A 22414-nucleotide genomic window follows, 5' to 3' on the forward strand; every position below is an offset into this window, starting at 1 on the left:
TGGATCTCCCATGGCTTGCACACATTTTTAGGTTTATCATATACATCCCGAATTTCTGGATTTTAGCTGGGGGTCAAAGTCTCGTGGTACTGAATTAGACGAACCAACATCATATCAATTCCATCATTTTTGTATTTTACAATTAACAAGTAGAATACAGCAGGTAAAAAGTGGTCTGGTTGATTTGCTACACCAGTAGTGCACTTCATACTTGCCTCAAGGTTCAAGGTTGTGTCCTTCCAGTGCAGTAGCTCCATGTTTTGTTACAAATATTGCACTAAATCATGTGTAGAACCAATAATATATATAGTTCAGATGTAGCATCCTGAATTTCTAGTTTTTATCCGGGCGTCAAAGTCTCATGGTTTTTATCCGAACCAACATCATATCAATTCTTATTTTACAATTAACGAGGATACATCAGGTAAATAGTGGTCCCCCTTGATTTGCACCACTAGTAGTGCACTTCATACTTGCTTGAAGGTTCAAGGTATTTGTATCCTACCAGTGCAGTAGCTCCATGTTTTGGTACACATATTGCATTAAAATCATGTGTAGAACCAATAATATACATATAGTTGAGACGTAGCATAGGATGACATGAACTTCCCATGACTTCTGATTCAATTAACTGAGGTATATGGATATGTGTAAATTATTAATTCGTCTCATCCAATCATTGTGCTGTGTGTAGACTGCTGTGGTGGAGGCCGGAGAGGAGGAACTACACCTCATTGTTATGCAAAGCAAGCAGATGAAAGGTCTAGCTTGCTTCTGGTGTTGGTCTGCACCAATGGGGCTTTACGCGGCATGCCTTCGGATGCTTAATAAGCGATGTCTAGCCCTCGTGCTTGACCTTGATGAAACCGTTGTGTTTTCTAACACAGCGGAAATGTTCCAAACTCGGTTGGACAAGATTATGTCAGACTTGGAGGATTCGGAGCTTGATGGTGCTAACGAGTCAGCAATGTCCGACGAGTTCAATCGGACTTTTAACGATAAAAAGTTGCTTGTCGATTTCAATGAAACAGGTATTATAACTATGAATTGTCTCCAAACAGTGAGGAGCCATGATGAGCAGGGCATGGTGCGTAAGCCCAGTGGACAGCTCGAGTTTATTATCCGTCCTATAATTAGGTTACAGGGCAGGAATGCGGTACTGACTCACATCACTCCAACGGTATGACCTAATTTAATACTATATTGTAAATCACCAAAGTATCCTTAATATAATTAGTTGCTCGTTCAAATGCTGTTTGAAAATTTCTTCAGTGATGCTCATCAAATTAAGCCACAATGTCCGTAGTATTTTTGTTGTAGCAGATTAGTATTTTTATTGTAGCTGATTAGTATTTATGTTGCATACGAACTAATCTTAAAAATCCATAAAGGACCCTTATATTGTTGTTTACATTCTTTTGTTTAATTTATCAAAGCAGTTCCGCCTTTTTCTAGACGTCAATGATTTTACTCTGTTAGACATGTGGCATATGGTTTCGGGCTTCCGGCTTGTAAGGAGCAGCCAACATAAAATACAGAGTTTAATCAGGATTCAAGCGACAGTGACATTGATCTCAAGATTGAACCCAATTTAATTAGGTTAAAATTCTTGGAACGTTATTATCTGTCTAGGTCTAGTTCCAAATAAGCTGGTTTACGCAAGACAAATCAACAAAGTCCAGAAGAACCACATCTGTGCTAGTAGCAGCATGCACACATCACAAGTATACTAAAATAGCGTTGTCTATACAACGTTAATTGTTGATGTTTCTGGAGCTCCTCTTGTCCGAAAATTTTCATGCTCGTTTCTGCTTTCTTAATTTATTACAGCAGTTATTTTCAAGTATATGTTTTTTGCGAAATTTTCCAATATGTTTGAAATCTTCGTATATTTTTCCGTATTTTCTTGTGAATATTTAATTACTTATATCATCGCTTCTTACTTCTTGCAATATTACATGCCATTCAGGATCCAATAGTGGAGAGGAAGAGGGGTAGCAAAAGGCCATCAGAGGCGAGGAAGAGGAAGAATCTGCTAGAGGTGATGTAAGCATGACAATGATCATCATTGCTAATTGAGCAATATACCGAGAGTTGACTCTTCATTTAGTTATCAATAAGTTTGCCAAACTGTAACATTGTCAAGTAGTAGTACACAAAATTCAAAACCATGTTCCTAAATACTCCCTCCATTCCTTTATACAAGGCCACAAACTCAAATTACAGATACCAAGGTAAAATTTAATGACTGCTTTGCAAGTCCACTTTTCTTTTCGTTAACTTAGATCATTAATACACCAACATGGAAAAGGAAGGCATTAGAAGGAAGTAGCACCATGTCATTATGACTACATGCATGCAAGTATTGAAATAGTTGGTAGTACGAGAAAACATCATTAATTTTTGTCTCGATTACAGTTAGTGGCCTTGTATAGATGCAAATTGTAATTTTTATAGTGGCCTTGTATAAGGGAATGGAGGGAGTATTTAATTTAATGACTCCTATGAGTCCTAGAAAATTATTAATACCATTTCCTTGAAAGAAGCGTTGTCATGTTTTTACAAAGAGAAGGAACCAGAGATTTCACCGAGGATGGTTTTCTGACCTAAAAGAGCAAACATGGTGAAAACTAATCACCATTATTTTTTGGTAAAGAAAACACGAAAATGAGCCATTTTATTTGTCATAGAAACTTCTGGTTGTGCTTGAATTTGGAAGGGAATCGTCAAATTTAATTTGAGTTTGCATGCAAAATCATTGTGCCCAGTCAAAATTACATTTCTAGACTATTTTTTTCATGCTACTACAAATAGTCCATATACTATTGCTATCGTGATCCTTCTCCATGGCCGGGAGCAGCGAGATCTGGTGGTGGTGAGCATAGCAGGAGAGATATATTGGTAGTCTCTCGGCAAAAAAGACGTGTCTCTTGATAGTCTTTCCTGTAGAAAACCACTAACAACACGATTTTGACTACCCAAATATCATGTTCCCCCTCAAAGCCTTTTCTTTCTTCTGTTGCGATATCCGAATGATGATGCATGCCTTTATCGAATTGTTAGCATGTGTGGCAATCTTGTTGGAAATATGCCCAGAGACAATAATAAAATTTTATTATTCTATTTCCATTTCCATAATTAATTATATATTTCTATGACGGGCCTGCCCTGCTGCCTAGACCAACGTCGCTTGGGTACTGGCCACCGAACGGGCGTCCGCGCGTCGGCTCTCCGCCAGGACGTGCAACTCTCCTCGCTTGCTCCAGGAGCCCCTTGGTTTGCCGCTGGCATGTACGATCGATCCAATCGATCTACTACACCGATGCTGCATGAACAGACCTGTCTCGCGAAAACTCCCGTTGCCGCCGATAAACGGATCAAACCGTCCGATTTGATTTTGCATCACAAACTTTGATTGCTTCGAGGAACGCGAATAGAATCACATCACACCATCGATCCTCCTTGTATCCATCCATTCACATGACCAATTACTGCACAATCAATTTGATGAATCTTTCCGCTTCACCTCCTCCTCTAGATCAACAACTCCATGGCCTCTAAAGATCAAACCTTGCTTATGACAGGACTTGTTAGAATAATCAAGGTGCATAGTCGATCATCTGAGGTCCAAGTAGTCACCAAGGCACAACACGGAGATTTATCAATATAGGTTCATCAACATGGCTACATCCCCGGGGCATGACTATGGATGCTCCTCATGACACCATCATAATACCACGGGCTCCCCCTACTACGTGCATGTGCTATTATGTTGTCATATGTCACATCATGTCTCTACCCTACATTATTTAACAGGCTCAGGATACAAGTATCCTACTCGAACACAACTCGTACCTTGTCTACACACAATACGACTCCAAGTCCAAGTATAACCTACCTTATATAAATATTTGACACAATTCCAATGGAGGGAAAGCGCAAGATGTATTGGCTGCATTGGGACAAGATGACTAGAAAATTTTTAGCGCGGCATGGGCTTTAGAGATATCAGAATCTTCAATCAGGCCGTCCTTGCGCGTCCTTGCGCGACAAGCATGGCAGATGATCTAGTCACCAGACAGTCTTTGTGCTCGTGTGTTGAAGGCTGGGTATTATTATCCCCAGGTGTAAGCTAATCTAGTCGTTGAGCTGTCTTCGCTTTTGTTAGTTTATTTCCTGTTCAAATAAGCAGATAGGCAGGGAATGAGCCGCGGCGTGTGTGTGCCATGCACGTAGCTTTGCATGGGCCTGAAGATCGGCGTGATCACGTCGTTGGCCCGGTTCTCTCACAGGTGGCCTAGGAGGCACGATCGACGCTCGTGGGATGGCACGAGTCCAGCGGATCATGGCGCATAGTTAGGATTGCCACCGGCATCTCTTTCCTTGTAACAAATAAATAGCAGTTAAATAAAAAGGGAGAAGTCGCAATGTTGCACGTGATGCAAAAACCTCTATCTACCCCGTGATTGTGAGATTAGTGATCCTAGTTTTCTAACAGCAGGGCAATAATTTGGATATGGTGTTCCCTGGTAAGCCATTATCTACTTGGACTGCTATTACCTATGGGCTTGAGCTATTAAAGGAAAGGATGGTATTGCACATCGGTAATGGCAACTGGATCCCTCGCTCCTCAGCACTCCAACCAATCAGTCACGGGGGCCAGTCCACGCTGAATCGAGTGTCAGTTTTGCTGGACCAACATGGAGTATGGGATGAAGGACACCTTCGAGCAACCTCTGAACCAATTGATTTAGTGGCCATCCTGCATATCAGAACCTTGCCATGCTGGGAACCTGACTTCCTCGCTTGAAACTATGAAAAACACAAGTACTGAACACACTGTCCTCGAGTACACAGCGCTACAGTTAACAGCAAGTTTGGAAGCAGCTGGTTCAAATCTTTGGCTGGAGAGCTATCTCTAATGCGCTGGTGAAGTAAAAAAGAAGCGCCGCGACATCCCAGTGAAGGGCTGGTGTCATATATTTTTCCTACCGGGCCTTGCCTGTTCCACTAATTCTTAATGAAAGTACACAATCGTTTTTAGCACCGTCCCAGTGGTAGCAAACCGAGAGAAGAACTTGTTAAAGTAAGAAAGGGGACAAAGAGAGGCGAAACGAGTCGGGGGGACTAACACGAAATCTGCTACTAAGAGCTCGAAATCGATACTCTGAGCTACAGGGCGAAAACTTGTTACCACCCATGTAAAGTTCAAACCATAACAGACATAATTCACTAGCAAACATCATCATGAAACTATTTTCGCAGAACACCGAATGATATGCCAGTGCCACACAGGAACATCAAACAACACGAAGACGCCACTAGAAACTACAGTCTTCAGAAGCTAAGAAAGAAGAGACCTCATCCTGCGCCAGCTCCGGTCACGAGCAAAGTCGATGAAGCCTTCTGTGCAGCTTCAACCATCAGGACCTGTACTCCTTGCTAAAGCATCTTACTATCAATATCTTCCAAGAGACCTCACCAATACATCAGATATGCTCTCTATTAATGCTTGTCTTTCCTCCTTTCCTATGTTTCTTATAGGTTTTTATCGTTTACCAGAAGGTACTCATGCGGGTTTTGACAAGCATAGGGGTGGATTTAATTGGAAAACCGCTGATAATAAGAACAAATATAGGATGGTTAAATGGAAAATTATGTGTCACCCCCAAACCTTGGGCACTACTAGGGAAAAGCCTATACACAGAACTTTATCAGTAGCGCATGTTAAAAAAGGCGCTACTGCTAGACAGCAGTAGCGCGAGCTAAATAACCGCGCTGCATATACATATATAGCAGTAGGCGTCCCATTATAAAAGCGCTACTAAAAAAATTCCCACCACTAAGCCGATCGGCTACACATAGTAGTAGCGCTTTTTTAGAAACAGTGCTGCCGCTAATTTTGTTGTAGCGACGTGTTTATGTGTAAGGTGCTACTGCTAACGAAAATAAAATGAAATGAAAAACAAGTAGAAAAGTAAATGAAAATGGAAAAAATAGAAAAAGGAAAAAGGAAAAAAATAAAATGTAAAGAAAAATAAATGAAAAAAGGGAAAAGGATAACTGAGGGTATTCCAAAATTTAATCTTTATAGATTTCTTGATTTTGATCTAGAAGAAATTTTCATGTATTGTGCGGTGAATTGCATTGAAAATCCTTATATTGCCAATTACATAAAGACAAGAAAACAAATAGAAGATGAAGAGAATACTAATGAAAGGGAAGAGACTTCCCAATATTCTCCTATTATTTCTTATGATGAATCAGGGAATGATGAGGAGCCTTCTATTCAACCAATCTCATTAATAAGGAGCTCCAAAAAGAAGGATAAACCCATACTTAATGTGAAGAAGAAAAAGAAAAGACGAAAAATAAAGGTAAAGAGGTATCCCTCCCAAATGATGTTGCGCCTATTACTCATTGTGATGATGATAATTGTTGTACTATTGGTGCTATCCATACTATTAATGATGAGAGTGATTATGCTTACGATATGAAAAGGCCCAAGCTTGGGGATGCTATGTTTGATGAGAATGACATGTTTGAGAATGTATTTGCTGCAATTAATATTTATCCCAATCTTGAGGATGTTATGTTTTATGAAGATGATATTTTTTGTTCCGCAAGTTTTGATGAGCAAATTTATTTTGATGATAGCATGCCTCCTATTTATGCTAATTATATTGATGAAAGTGGATTTGGAAGAGTGTCAATTTTAGGAAGTAATGATCCCATTATTTTGGAGGGTGTTGAATCTTATTCTGATAATTATGGAAGTGGATTTGGAGAGGTCATGACTTTATTTAGTAATGATTCCACTATCTTGGAAGAGGTTTCAATCGATTATGATGAGAGCAAAGTTGCCACTTATGATGATTATTGTGATGATACTTATGCTATAAAAAGTAGTGATGATTATATTTATAAAACTTGTCATGATTATGATTCCCCTTTTTCTGAATATTACTCCTTTAATGTGGAAACAATTTATAGTATTCGAGTTTCTTATGATACTCCCACTATTTCGAATGAGAAAAATTTTGCTTATGTGGAGAGTAATAAAATATCTATGCTTGTAGATCATGAAAAGAATGCTTTAGGTGCTGGTTATATTTTTGAATTCATTCATGATTCTACTGGAAATTATTATGAGGGAGGAACATATGCTTGTAGAAATTGAAATAATATCAAGTTTCCTCTCTTTGTGCTTAAAGTTTTAAAGGTATGCTTGTTTTGCCTTCCTATGCTAGTTGATTATTGTTCACATAAATTGTTTGCTCATAAAATCCCTATGCATAGGAAGTGGGTTAGACTTAAATGTGCTAGTCATATTCCTCATGATGCTCTCTTTATGTTTCAATTCTTATCTTTTATGTGAGCATCATTGAAATCATCATGCCTAGCTAGGGGCGTTAAACGATAGCGCTTGTTGGGAGGCAACCCAATTTTATTTTTGTTCTTTGTTTTTTGCTCCTGTTTAGTAATAAATAATTCATCTAGTCTCTGTTTAGATGTGGTTTTATGCTTTTAATTAGTGTTTGTGCCAAGTAGAACCTTTGGGAAGACTTGGGGAAAGTCTTTGCGATCTTGCTGTAAAAAACAAAAACTTTAGCGCTCACGAGATTTGCTGCCATTGTTTAATGGAGAGTTCTATTTAGTTAATTCTTTTTGCAGATGATTAATAGATAAATTACTCACGTCCAGCAGTTTATTTTAGAATTTTTGGGGTTCCAGAAGTATTCGAAACCTATAGATTACTACAGACTATTCTGTTTTTGACAGATTCTGTTTTTCCTGTGTTGTTTGCTTATTTTGATGAATCTATGGCTAATAATAGAGTTTATGAACCATAGAAAAGTTGGAATAGAGTAGTTTTAACACAAATATAAATAAAGAATGAGTTCATTGCAGTACCTAAGTGGTGATTTATTTTCTTATACTAACGGAGCTTACGTGTTTTCCGTTAAGTTTTGTGTTGTGAAGTTTTCAAGTTTTGGGTAAAGATTCGATGGACTATGGAATAAGGAGTGGCAAGAGCCTAAGCTTATGGATGCCCAAGGAACCCCAAGGTAATATTCAAGAAAAACCAAGGGCCTAAGCTTGGGGATGCCCCGGAAGGCATCCCCTCTTTCGTCTTCATTCATCAGTTACTTTACTTGGAGCTATTCGCCACATGATGTGTGTTTTGCTTGGAGCGTCTTGTATGATTTGAGTCCTTGATTTTTAGTTTACCACAATCATCCTTGCTGTACACACCATTTGGGAGAGACACACATGAATTGGAATTTATTAGAATACTCTATGTGCTTCACTTATATCTTTTGAGTTGGATAATTTTTTGCTCTAGTGCTTCGCTTATATCTTTTAGAGCATGGTGGTGGTTCTATTTTATAGAAATAGTTGATCTCTCATGCTTCACTTATATCATTTTTAGAGTCCTTTAGAACAGCATGGTAATTCACTTTGGTTATAAATTTTAAATGCTAAGAGAATTTGGATGCTTGATAGATGGTTTTGAGATATAAATGTGGTAATATTATAAGTGTGCTAGTTGAGTAATTGTGAAATTGATGAATACTTGTGTTGAAGTTGGCAAGTCCCGTAGCATGCACGTATGGTAAACGTTATGTGACAAATTTGAAGCATAGGTGTTCTTTGATTGCTTGCCTTACGAGTGGCGGTCGGGGACGAGCAATGGTCTTTTCCTACCAATCTATCACCCTAGGAGCATGCACGTAGTGCTTGGTTTTGATGACTTGTAGATTTTTGCAATAAGTATGTGAGTTCTTTATGAATAATGTTGAGTCCATGGATTATACGCACTCTCACCCTTCCATCATTGCTAGCCTCTTCGGTACTGTGCATTGCCCTTTCTCACCTTGAGAGTTGGTGAAAACTTCGCCGGTGCATCCAAACCCCGTGATATGATACGCTCTATCACACATAAGCCTCCTTATATATTCCTCAAAACAGCCACCATACCTACCTATTATGGCATTTCCATAGCTATTCCAAGATATATTGCCATGCAACTTTCCACCGTTCCATTTATTATGACACGCATCATCATTGTCATATTGCTTTGCATGATCATGTAGTTGACATCGTATTTGTGGCAAAACCACCATTCATATTTTTTCATACATGTCGCTCTTGATTCATCGCAATCCCGGTACACCGCCGGAGGCATTCACATAGATTCATATTTTGTTCTAAGTATCTAGTTGTAAGAAAATAAAAGTGTGATGATCATCATTAGAGCATTGTCCCATGTGAGGAAAGGATGATGGAGACTATGATTCCCCCACAAGTTGGGATGAGACTCCGGACGAAAAAAAAGAGAAAAGAGGCCAAAGAAAAGAAAGAAGGCCCAAATAAAAATATAAAAAAAGAGAAAAAAATAAATGAGAGAAAAAGAGAGAAGGGACAATGTTACTATCCTTTTCCCACACTTGTGCTTCAAAGTAGCACCATGATCTTCATGATATAGAGTCTCTTATTTTGTCACTTTCATATACTAGTGGGAATTTTTCATTATAGAACTTGGCTTGTATATTCCAATGATGGGCTTCCTCAAATGCCCTAGGTCTTCGTGAGCAAGTGAGTTGGATGCACACCCACTTAGTTTCTTTGATGAGCTTTCATATATTTATAGCTCTAGAGCATCTGTTGTATGGGAATCCCTACTCCTTGCATTGACATCAATCGGTGGGCATCTCCATAGCCCATTGATTAGCCACGTCAATGTGAGACTTTCTCCCTTTTTGTCTTCTCACACAACCTCAATTATCATATTCTATTCCACCCATAGTGATATGTTCATGGCTCGCGCTCATATATTACGTAAAAGTTGAAAGAATTTGAAAAGGCTAAGTATGAAACAATTGCTTGTCTTATCATCGGGGTTGTGCATGATGAGAGCATTTTGTGTGACGAAAATGAAGCATGGCCAAACTATATGACTTTGTAGAGATAATTTTTCTTTGGCTATGGTATTTTGATAGGACATAATTGCTTGATTTGCATACTTGGAGTATTACTATTTTTATGTCAACAATAAACTTTTATCTTGAATCTTTCGGATCTGAACATTCATGCCACAATAAAGAAGAATACATTGAAGAACATGCTAGAAAGCATTCCACATCAAAAATTCTGTTTTTATCATTTACCTACTCGAGGACTAGCATGAATTAAGCTTGGGGATACTGATACGTCTCGGACGTATCTACAATTTTTGATTGTTCCATGCTATTATATTATCTGTTTTGGATGTTCATGGGCTTTATTTTACACTTTTATATTATTTTTGGGACTGACCTATTAACCGGAGGCCCAGCCCAAATTGTTGTTTTCTTGCCTATTTCAGTGTTTCGAAGAAAAGGAATATCAAATGGAGTCCAAACGGAATGAAACCTTCGGGAGAGTTATTTTTGGAACTGAAGCAATCCAGGAGACTTGGAGTAGACATCAGGGAAGCTTCGAGGAAGCCACGAGGCAGGGAGGCGCACCCTACCCCCCCTGGGCGCACCCCCCGCCCTCGTGGGCCCCTCGTGGTTCCACTGACCGACTTCTTTCTCCTATATATGTCCATATACACTAAAAACATCAAGGAACATAATAGATCGGGAGTTCTGCTGCCAGAAGCCTCCGTAGCCACCGAAAACAAATCTAGACCCGTTCCAGCACCCTGTCGGAGGGGGAATCCCTCTCCGGTGGACATCTTCATCATCCCGGCGCTCTCCATGACGAGGAGGGAGTAGTTCACCCTCGGGGCTGAGGGTATGTACGAGTAGCTATGTGTTTGATCTCTTTCTCGTGTTCTTGAGTCGGCACGATTTTGATGTATCGCGAGCTTTGCTATTATATTTGTATCTTATGATGTTTCTCCCCCTCTACTCTCTTGTGATGAATTGAGTTTTCCCTTTGAAGTTATCTTATCGGATTGAGTCTTTAAGGATTTGAAGAACACTTGATGTATGTATTGCATGTGCTTATCTGTGGTGACAAATGGGATATCACGTGATCCACTTGATGTATGTTTTGGTGATCAACTTGCGAGTTTCGTGACCTCGTGAACTTATGCATAGGGGTTGGCACATGTTTTCGTTTTGACTCTCCGGTAGAAACTTTGGGGCACTCTTTGAAGTTCTTTGTGTTGGTTGAATAGATGAATCTGAGATTGTGTGATGCATATCGTATAATCATAGCCATGGATACTTGAGGTGACATTGGAGTATCTAGGTGACATTAGGGTTTTGGTTGATTTGTGTCTTAAGGTGTTATTCTAGTACGAACTCTATGATAGATTGACCAGAAAGGATAACTTTGAGGTGGTTTTGTACCCTACCATAATCTCTTTGTTTGTTCTCCGCTATTAGTGACTTTGGAGTGACTCTTTGTTGCATGTTGAGGGATAGTTATATGATCCAATTATATTATTATTGTTGAGAGAACTTGCACTAGTGAAAGTATGTTATTATTGTTTCCTAGAATTGCAGTACCGTTTGTGCTCACATTTACCACTTGCTACCTTGCTGTTTTTATATTTTCATATTACAAAAACCATTATCTACTATCCATACACTACTAGGGAAAACCCTATACACAGAATCTTAGCAGCAGCGCGGCTCAAAAAGGAGCGCTGCTACTAATTAGCAGTAGCGCGGGTGTGGAAAACACGCTACTGACAAGTCCTTAGCAGTAGCGCGCTCGGCGTAACCCGCGCTGCTACAAATATCGACCGACAGTGCCCACCCAACTCCATTTAGCAGCAGCGCGGTGCCGCGAGACGCGCTACTGCTATAGCTGTAGCAGCAACGCGGTTTTTCTGAGGTCGCTGCTGCTAATTTTCCAATCGGGCACACTTTTGGTCCCGGTTAGCAGTAGCGCTTGTATTGAAAGTGCGCTGCTGCTACTTTCCTAGCAGCAGCGCGTTTTACGTACCGCGCTACTGCTAATCCGCACCACCACCTTTTCCCCACCCGCCCCCCCTCTCCTCCAATTCCCTCCTCTCTTCCGCCATTCCCTCCTCTCTCTCTCCATACGTTCTCACATCGACCTCTTGCCCATGCGCCCCTCCTCCTCCATGGCACCGAAAAAGGGCACCGCCTCGCGCCACCGGCGTCTAGGAGCTTGCCGGTCTTCCACCGGCGTCTAGGAGGCCGCCGCTCATGCCACCACGCTAACCTAACCACCAGTGACCAGCCCCGCTACTCCCTCTATCTCCTTCCTCTCTCCCTCAGTTTTCTTTCTCTCTCTCTCTCTCTCTCTCTCTCCCTCCCTCTGGTTTGACTCACAATCCCATGTCCATGCCCGTGCAGGTAGTCGCCATGGACGACCATATCTGGCATGGTCGGGAAGAGGAGGCCCACGCCGCTGCCTTGCTCTTCCATGGAAACAGGCCCTCCTCCAACAGCCACCGCCGGATCTGGTCTGCCGCTGCTCGTTCATGCCTCCGGCGACCGCAACCATCGCTGGATTGAACAACTGCTGCCATTGACAACACGCATGGGATCGAGATATTTTTTTTGCTTTTGAAAGTAATAGTAGTAGCGCGGGGTATAAGACCCGCTACAGATAATTAGCAGTAGCGTTGTACTGCAACGCACGCTACAACTAACCATGTATAGCAGTAGCGCGTGTCAACACGCGCTACTGCTACAAGTTAGCTATGGCGTCGTATCAGTAGCGCGGGCGCCCGCGCTACTGATACACCCAAAACCCGCACTACTGCTAGGCTTTTCCCTAGTAGTGATATTGCACTTGTATCACCATCTCTTCGCCGAACTAGTGCACCTATACAATTTACCATTGTATTGGGTGTGTTGGGGACACAAGAGACTCTTTGTTATTTGGTTGCAGGGTTGTTTGAGAGAGACCATCTTCATCCTACGCCTCCCACAGATTGATAAACCTTAGGTCATCCACTTGAGGGAAATTTGCTACTGTCCTACAAATCTCTGCACTTGGAGGCCCAACAACGTCTACAAGAAGAAGGTTGCGTAGTAGACATCAATGGGCCACATGCATGTAGGGGTGCCCTCCCCCCCTCGGGCGGTCTCTATATCGAGCACTCATCCAGTTGCCCCGGTGGTATAGGGCGTTGTTCGGCACCGAGAGGGTGTACTCCACGGTGAATAACTACTTCTCCGTGTTAGTGCATGTCATCGCGAGATGACATACCAAGTCTAGGCTCGTTCTGTCATGGAATCACCCAACGAAGACTCTGTCTCGGGGACGGACGCAGCCGGTCCTCGACGCTCCCGCCTGTGTGTGTGGTTTGTGAGGCACGTGCCACGTCAAGGACGTGCATTGCTTATTCAATTAGCACACCACCCCTGCATGCATATGCATGGGCCACACGCATGTAGGGGTGCCCTCCCCCCTCAGGCGGTCTCTATATCGAGCACCCATCCGGTGGCCCCGACGGTATAGGGCGTTGTTCGCACCAAGAGGGTGTACTCCACGGTGAATAATTGCTTCGCCGTGTTAGTGCATGTCATCGCGAGATGACAGACCAAGTCTAGGCTCGTTCTGTCACGGGATCACCCACCAAAGACTCTGTCTCAGGGACGGACGCAGCCGGTCCTCGACATTCCCGCCCGTTTGTCTGGTTTGTGAGGCACGTGCCACGTCAAGGACGTGCGTTGCTTATTCAAATAGCACACCACCCCTGCATGCATATGCATGGGCCACACGCATGTAGGGGTGCCCTCCCCCCCCCTCGGGCGGTCTCTATATCGAGCACCCATCTGGTGGCCCCGGCGGTCTAGGGCGTTGTTCGGCACTAAGAGGGTGTACTCCACGGTAAATAACTGCTTCTCTGTGTTAGTGCATGTCGTCACAAGATGACATACCAAGTCTAGGCTCGTTCTGTCACGGGATCACCCATCGAATACTCTGTCTCGAGGACGGACGCAGCCGGTTCTAGACGTTCCCACCCATGTGTGTGGTTTGTGAGGCACGTGCCACGTCAAGGACGGGCGTTGCTTATTCAAATAGCACACCACCCCTGCATGCATATGCATGGGCCACATGCATGTAGGGGTGCCCTCCCCCCTCGGGCGGTCTCCATATCGAGCACCCATCTGGTGGCCCCGGCGGTCTAGGGCATTGTTCGGCACCGAGAGACTATACTCCACGGTGAATAACTGCTTCTCCGTGTTAGTGCATGTCATCGCGATGACAGAACAAGTCTAGGCTCGTTATGTCACGGGATCACCCACCGAAGACTCTGTCTCGAGGACGGACGCAGCCGGTCCTCGATGTTCCTGCCCATGTATTTGGTTTGTGAGGCACGTGCCACGTCAAGGACGTGCGTTCCTTATTCAAATAGCACACCATCCCTGCATGCATATGCATGGGCCACACGCATGTAGGGGTGGACCCCTCCCCCCCTTGGGCAGTCTCCGTATCGAGCACCCATCCGGTGGCCCCGGCGGTCTAGGGCGTTGTTCGGCACCGAGAGGGTGTACTCCATGGTGAAAAACTGCTTCTCCATGTTAGTGCATGTCATTGCGAGATGACAGACCAAGTCTAGGCTCGTTCTGTCACGGGATCACCTCAGGGACGGACAAAGCCGGTCCTAGACGTTCCCGCCCATGTGTGTGGTTTGTGAGGCACGTGCCACGTCAAGGACGTGCGTTGCTTAATAAAAATAGCACACCACCCCTGCATGCATATGCATGGGCCACACGCATGTAGGGGTGCCCTCCCCCCTCGGGCGATCTCTATATCAAGCACCCATCCGGTGGCCCCAACGGTCTAGGGCATTGTTCGTCACCGAGAGGGTGTAGTCCACGGTGAATAACTACTTATCCGTGTTAGTGCATATCATCACGAGATGATAGACCAAGTCTAGGCCCGTTCTTCGAGATAGTCTATGCGTGTTGAGAGGGAATGTGTCCGGTTTGTCCAGGAAGTGCGGGTCTTGTTGCTCCGTTGGCCTCAAAACTTCTTGTGCTATCAAAGGAGGCCATCGCATGTATATGCATGTGCTATCCGGTGGCCCCTGAGGTCTAGGAAGTTGACCGTCACCGAGGGAGGGGGTAGGCCACGGTCAACAACTTCTTCTTCTCGTGTTTTTTACTTTACACTCTTAAAGTTCTCTCTCGGTGCCGGTCTAGAAAGTTGACCGCCACCGAGAGAGGGGGTAGGCCACGGTCAAAAACTGCTTCTTCTCATGTTTTTTACCTTACACTCTTTAAAGTTCTCTCTCGGTGCTTGTCTAGAAATTTGACCGGCACCGACAGAGGGGGTAGGCCACGGTCAACAACTGCTTCTTCTCATGTTTTTTACTTTACACTCTTTAAAGTTGAGTTTTACACAAATCTAACCCAAAAAGCATATATATATATATATATATATATATATATATATATATATATATATATATATATATATATATATATATATATATATATATATATATATATATATACAGACGGTCTATTATGATAATATTATCAGAATAACTATTCTGATAACACTTCCGCACTGCATGCTCAACGCAAGGGCACTGCACTTTCTTTATCTAGAGCATTGCATTACACAGACTAGTGAACTTCGTGTCGTAAAAAACTGTACGCAGTGTTTTTTTGGTACTGTTTTTGCTCTAGTTTTTTAACCGTTTATCGGAACGAGGCGTATAATATACCGTTCGAAAGCTATGGATTATGCGCAACTTATTCATGTTGAACACTTTTCGAGATTCCTCACGGTTTAAGAGCAGTTTTGAAAATGGTGCGGCCCATGACGAGTGGCAGCGAGCGTTTTTTCGCGTTTTTTCTAAATCGCTCGTCGGAATGAAGCAAACGATACACCATTGGATAGATATCGTCCAGGCGCATCTTTTTCATAACTATTATTTTCTCTAATTCGTTACGGTTTAAGAGCAGTTTCAAATTTACTAAATCATGGAATTCTGTTTTTCAAAAAAATTCAAATTTTTGTTACTGTTTTCGCTCAAGTTTTCTAACCGTTTGTCGAAACGAGGCTTGTAATATGTCGTTGGAAAGCTATGGACAAGGCGCAACTTTCATATGCAGAAATGGTTTCAAGATTCCTTACAGTTTTAAGTTAATTTTGAAAATCGTGCGGGGGACGACGAGTGGCAGCAACCGTTTTTCGTGAATTTTTTTACAAACCGGTTGTCGAAATGATTCAAATGATATGCCGTTGGAAAGATATCGACGAGACACAACTTTTTCATGTAGAACACTCTCGCTAATTCCTTATAGTTTAAGAGCAGTTTTAAATTTACCAAAATGCGGACACTCTGTTTTTCCGCGACACCAGAATCATCATATGTACTGCATCAGTCAGAAAACCGCACTGCTTCAGACTAACAACCGCACTTCATCAGACGAACAAGTATACTTCATGATTTCTTTTTTGTGTGACGTAAATTTTTTCAAACGAGGTGAAGTGCACTTCATGTCGAGCGTTGGTGAACCGCAATAGTATGAAAAGGGAACCTCGAGACTACCGTAAACGGGCCACAACACCGCACTTCATCAGACCGACAAGTGCAATGCATGATTTTTTTGTGATACATAAATTTTCCCAAACGAGATAGCAAATCGCACTTCTTTAGACTAAAATCCGCATTTCATCAGACGGACAAGTGCACTGCATGATTTTTTTATGTGACGTAAATTTTCCCAAACGAGGTAGCAAACCGCACTTTTTTAGACTAAAAACTACACTGCATCAAATAGTCAAGCAAACTTCATGTTTTTTTTTGTTGGGCATAAGTGAACCGCCACACTACCGAAAATGAACCGCCACACTGTCGAAAATGAACCGCATGAGTGAACTCCTAAAACAAGATTTTTCTCGTGTTTTTTGAATTACGTGATGAGGCAAGAGAACTGCATTAGTTTTTTTACTTCTTTACTTTCTTTTTACAACTGCATTCGGACCACACCCTCGAGGCTAGTGTACTGCATTGTTTGTTTTCTTTTTCTTTTTACATAGAAAACCACAAGTCTTCATACAATGAATTACATGGGATTTCTTTAAATAATTACAAACTAAATCTTGCCTTTCTGTATAAACACCCCAAAACAAAACAAAAATATAGCGAGCTGCCCCGAACGTGAGTAGTGAACCTCGAAAGTGAAAAAAATGGACTACCGGGTGAGACGAGTGCACTGCACCTTTTTTTTCTAGAACCTAGACGTGCAATTCAACTTGTTATTAGGCTTAACAAAACATGTACAGTGCACTTTATCTTCGTCTTCTCCCGCAAAAATGAGTTAATTGAACCACATTGCACTTAATTTTTTTACAAAACGAAAAGCCATCCAAACTGTCAGTCGTACGCACTGCAGCTTTTGTTGTTGGGGAATTAGACCCTGTTTCCTGGTGCGGCAGAGCCCGTCCTCGGCTTAGATGGAGCAGCAGGAGAAGGCGTGGCGTGGCCAGCGCCATGGATCTCATGATGAACTGCAGAACAAAATCGAGCGGGCTTCAAAAAAATTCAAATGAACTTCAACCAGGGAGAAAACGCGAGCAAGAGCCATGGCAACACCGCTCGCCGACGGCCGCTGCATGTTGTGGAGGTAGGCGCACAGAAGTCAAAGGGGCACGTCAGCGCGCCTGGGCCCGCGAAGGGGAGCAGCTGCGCACGGCAGCTGGGGGGAGGCCGCGCGCAGGATGGCCGCCGAATCGTCGTCCACGATGGCGCACTGCACCGCAACCATACGGCCGCCGAACCGCTCGCCGAGGCGATTGCACTGCACGTCTCGCCACCGTACAAGCGAGAGTTCGCCGGAAGCCGTCAGTGCCATGGGCCGAACTGCAAGGCCCCGTTGGTTGAGCTGCACGCCTGCGTGGGCAGAACTGCATGCCCACGGGCAGAGTCAGCCATTGAGCCTGCCGAGCCGCGCCGCTCCTCACCCCTCCATGTGTGACCGAGGCAGAGGAGAAGAGGGCAGGGTGAGTCGCGTGGAGCCATTTAACTCTGGTAGAAAAAGGGCCTTTAGTCCCGGTTCGTAAGGGCCTTTAGTCTCGGTTCTGGAACCGGGACTAAAGGGTCGGTACTAATGCCCTGACCCTTTAGTCCTGGTTTAATCCAGAACCGGGACTAAAGGCCCTCCACGTGGCCGGTCCACCTTTAGTCCCGGTTGGTAACACCAACCGGTACTAAAGGAAAATTTCTGATTTTTTTTTGAAATTTTTTTATTTCCAAATTTCTGAATTATTTTAACCTCTAATCTCTAATCACCCCTCATCACTGCTCAATTTAATCTCTAATCACCCCGCATCATTCCAAATCATCTAACTTCCCGAACGGTTACCCATCCTCTCACTACTCCAGCCTGAGCACGCTTAACTTCCGGGTTATATTCTCCCTCGTTTCCAAGTCTGCACTTGTTGTTTTCCTGACAATAGTAAGATGTCAATCCTATTAACCCTCAGGAATTTAGCTTGAGCATGAAGTCAAATATTTCACTGTTTGAGTTTGAAACTATTGTTCTAAAAAACATTAATTTTTTAGTAACACTAATATTTCTTGAATAAGTAGTTTGACCATTGTTTGACCACAGTTTGACCAGATTTGACCAAAATACAAAAAAGGTGAAATAATTATTTAATAACACTAATATTCTTGAATAATTATTTAGTAACACTAATACTTCTTGAATAAGTAGTTTCACCATAGTTTGACCAGATTTACTGAAAATTTAAAAAAACTGAAATTTGAGCATAACTTTTTTTCCTTTTGGAATTTGAGGATTCTACAAATTTGCAAACAGGCCGTAGGCCGTCTCCATCGGATGTAACTTTTCAAGTAGATGATTTTTCATATAAAAAACTTTTTAATCCGAGTTCGTATGCAAAAGTTATGCCCATTTATAAATTCCAGAGAGATTTTGTAAATAAAGTCGAAATTCATATTTGTAAATTTTTCCAACAACTAGACCACATATCACATGGGAAACTTATTTTATTTTATTTCTATTGACATTTCCATCATTTTCTTTTGTTTTTTCTAAAACTGAAAAGGCGGTCCAGGGGGGTTGAAAATGGGACCTTTAGTACCGGTTCGTGCCATGAACCGGTACTAATGCCTCAAAGCCCATTAGTCCCGGTTGATGGCACCAACCGGGACTAAAGGTCTAACCTTTAGTACCGGTTGGTGCCACCAACCGGGTCCAATGGGCATCGCACCCTTTAGTCCCGGTTCGTGGCACGAACCGGGACTAAAGGGCCTAGGTGAACCGGGACTAATGCCTTAGCCGCACGAACCGGGATAAATGCACCCATTGGTCCCGGTTTTGGACTGAACCGGGACTAATGGGCTTACCCGGCCTGGACCAAAGCCCCCTTTTCTACTAGTGTAATGCCTTGGGGGTGGGGGAGGGAGGCTCACTGTCCTTGACGGAGGCTGTCGCAGCGCGTGGCCATCAACCCCTCCCTATAGATCGACCAAGGCAGGAGAGGTGGGGCGGATCTGGGGAGCAACACCCGTCGATTGGTGGTTGGTGGCGTAGGAGGAATGGGGCCTGCGGCGACGCAGCAGGAGATCGAATGGATCCGGCAGCGGCGGCGCAAAAGAAGGTCTCCCGGGGGGCTCTGGATCCGGCCGACACAGCGCAGAACGAGGTCACCGGGGCGGGGGGCTGTGGATCCAGGCACCGCGGCGCTGAAGGAGGTCATCTGGGCGGTGGCGGCCTAGGGAGGGGCGGTGCAGCAGTGGTTTTGGGTGGCGGCGCGGTGGGATGTGGTGGGGTGGCGATGCGGCGGCGAGGAAGGGATGCAGGGCGGCGATGCGCGCCGGGATGCGGGGCGGCGGCGGTGCGTGTGGAACATGGGGCGGGAGGTGGGGCGGCGACAGGCTGGCAAGAGGAGGTCGTGGGGAGCACAGGGAGAGAGCGGAGTGGGCTGGTTTCAAGATAAGGTGGGGGTTGGGTTTTTTCCTTCGTGGGTGGGCGTCTGATCCGGTGTTATCAGAATAAGGTGAGGGATGTGTAGAATAAGGGTCTTAAGGGTGTTATTAGAATAGACCCACCCTAAAGACCTTATTCTAATAACACTTCGGCCTTATTCTATAACACCCCGACTACCCCACACAAAAAAAGAAACCCACCCCACCTCCACCCACTCCTCCCCCGATCCCCTCCACCTTCTTCCTCCCACGCCCCAGCCCCCCGATCCACCAACCCGCCGTCGCGTCCCCTGGCCGGCGACCTCCCACCGCCACGCCACCTCCCTCCCCTGCACCTCCGCGCCACCTCCACCCCCCTGCGCCGCCGCACCACCTCGAACCACCTACCCTCCCCGCCCCACCTGCCCCCGCGCAGGCCAGCCACCGGATCCGCCCATCGCAATCCTCCACAGCGACGCCCCCGCCGTTGGATACGACGCGCGCCGACGAGAAGCGTCGGATCCCGCGCTCGGGAGAGGGCTCAGGCCTCCTCCCCAACAGCTCCCGCCGCCATGTCGTCCCTGCTACCTCCCCTCCCCACACCATCAGATTCATCTCTCCATGGCGACGCTCGATCCAGCCAGGCCCGAGGGAGGAGAGCAGCCGGGTCTCTTCCTCCTCCCCGGCGAGGCCTGGGCGCCCCCCTCCTCCGGCGCGGACCAACCACCCCCGGATCCTGACCCTCGCCGCCACCACCTCCGCTCTACACCGCGGGTGGATCCGGGCCGCCACTGCCGGCGCCGCACCCCTGGCTCTCCCCCACCGGACTCCCCTCTACCCTCCTCTGAACTGTACAACAGGCAGTGCGGGCAACTGTGGCGTGCAGTGCACCTCACCCCGGCGTGTAGCTCGACCCCTGCCCCGGCGTGCGGGCACCCTCGCGAGCAACATCGGTCAAGTTCATGCCTCCAAATCCTCCACTTTGTGACCCATCCCCATCCCCAGGCCCCCGGCTACGCCACCCATCCCTAGGCCAGCTCCGACCAGCGGCTCCTATGGAGATGCCGATGGCCACCAAACAACCATTGCCCCACCGGATCTTGGGGCGGCCGACGTTTCCCCCTACTGGTGCGCCACTTCCTCCTCTCCTAGTAGCTAGTCCCTGCGAGATCCATGATGGCTACAGCCCCCAAGTCGTTGTGTTGGTCCCCCATCCTGATGACCACGACCTTCACATCCCCTCTTCTCTCTCTGTGCCTGCACCTTGATGGCCGGTGAGCAGCTCCATTAGCTCCACCATGGGTCGTTGACCATGCCATCGTAAGCAGTTAAGCACCCTGGGTGAGGCGCTATGCTGTAGTTCATTTGCCGCTGGAGTTCACTATTTAGTTTGCTTATTTTTCCTAAGTCGTCCGCCAACAGTCAAAAGAACTCAAAGTGCACTGCAGTCTGCTGTTGTTCAGTTTTGTTATTTTTGCGGAAACAAGAAAGGACCAACAAAAGAAAATAAGAAAGCTAGTGCACTGCACACCCGGATGAGACTAAAAGGAACATAAATGCAGTTCGTGCATCATCTTCCCCAAAAACTGATTTTGTGTAATTCTCTATTTTTTATTTTGGCTATGTTCAAGTACAGTGTGCTTCTTTTTTAGTGCAGTCCCAACTTCGTGAAGATGGCGTTCGTGTGTCCTACAGTTCCTACATGCTGGTGGAGCGATGCATTGGGCTGGATGCATGAGAGGTGTGTGATGGCTTGCCACTTGTTCCCTTGTGCTCTGTCTCTATTCTTGGTCAGTTGCGGTGTGTGAAGTGTCGGTGTTGTTTCTTCAGATAAGTGGCATGGAAGAAGCACTGGAGATCCTGTTGCACAGTTCAAAGACTACCATGACGGCACATCAGTGGCATGGAAGAGGTCATCAAGCCTAGCACAGCCACCGCGATGGCTGCTTCCGCTGGTCAATTTCTTATGTTCTTCCCATTCATGGCCTAGCTTGCCCAGATTTTCTTCTGAATATTTTCTTGTTGCTATTCTGTGTAGCAATAGTGGTGGTGATTACTCCCTAGTTGCTAGTCAGTTCTCCACATCGAGCCTAGGGTCGCCATCCTGAATATTTTCTTCTGAATTGCAGTTCTCCCCACTTCTTGACGGGGTTCCGTTGCCATGGTGCTACAGTGCGACTGGATTTTTTTAAGTTTCACTTTGTTCTTGGATATGTGAGAAAAAATGTAACAAATTGTAAAATAGATGCCGTTTGTGTGTATTGTGAAGTCCTTTGTTTGTATTTGAGAAGTTCGTTCAGCTGTGTAATGCCGTTCTTTTTGTTGCCGATTGGTCCAGTTCTTTTTGTTTTCCAAATTCCCAGGGATGAGAAATTGAACCTAATGCCGACGAGACAACAATCCACAAGTATCATGCGCATGCAGTTCCTTTTGTATATGCTTGCAATGCGGTGTGTGTATGTGTGCAGTACACCCCCATCGGCCATTTTGTGTGGCAGCTCATTACCCCCCATCGGTCATTTTGTGTGGCAGCTCATT

General features: G+C 44.8%; 1 long non-coding RNA gene across 1 annotated transcript; it reads left to right on the forward strand.

The window, feature by feature from the left end:
• The first annotated feature begins 20093 nt into the window (after nt 1-20093).
• Nucleotides 20094-22184, forward strand: LOC123150375 (uncharacterized). The gene is made up of 2 exons (XR_006475073.1): nt 20094-21617; nt 21707-22184. It is a non-coding gene; the product is annotated as an uncharacterized lncRNA (long non-coding RNA).
• Nucleotides 22185-22414: the final 230 nt, after the last annotated feature.

The sequence above is a fragment of the Triticum aestivum genome, chromosome 7A (genome assembly GCF_018294505.1).
Source record: "Triticum aestivum cultivar Chinese Spring chromosome 7A, IWGSC CS RefSeq v2.1, whole genome shotgun sequence".
NCBI classification, from domain to species: domain Eukaryota; kingdom Viridiplantae; phylum Streptophyta; class Magnoliopsida; order Poales; family Poaceae; genus Triticum; species Triticum aestivum.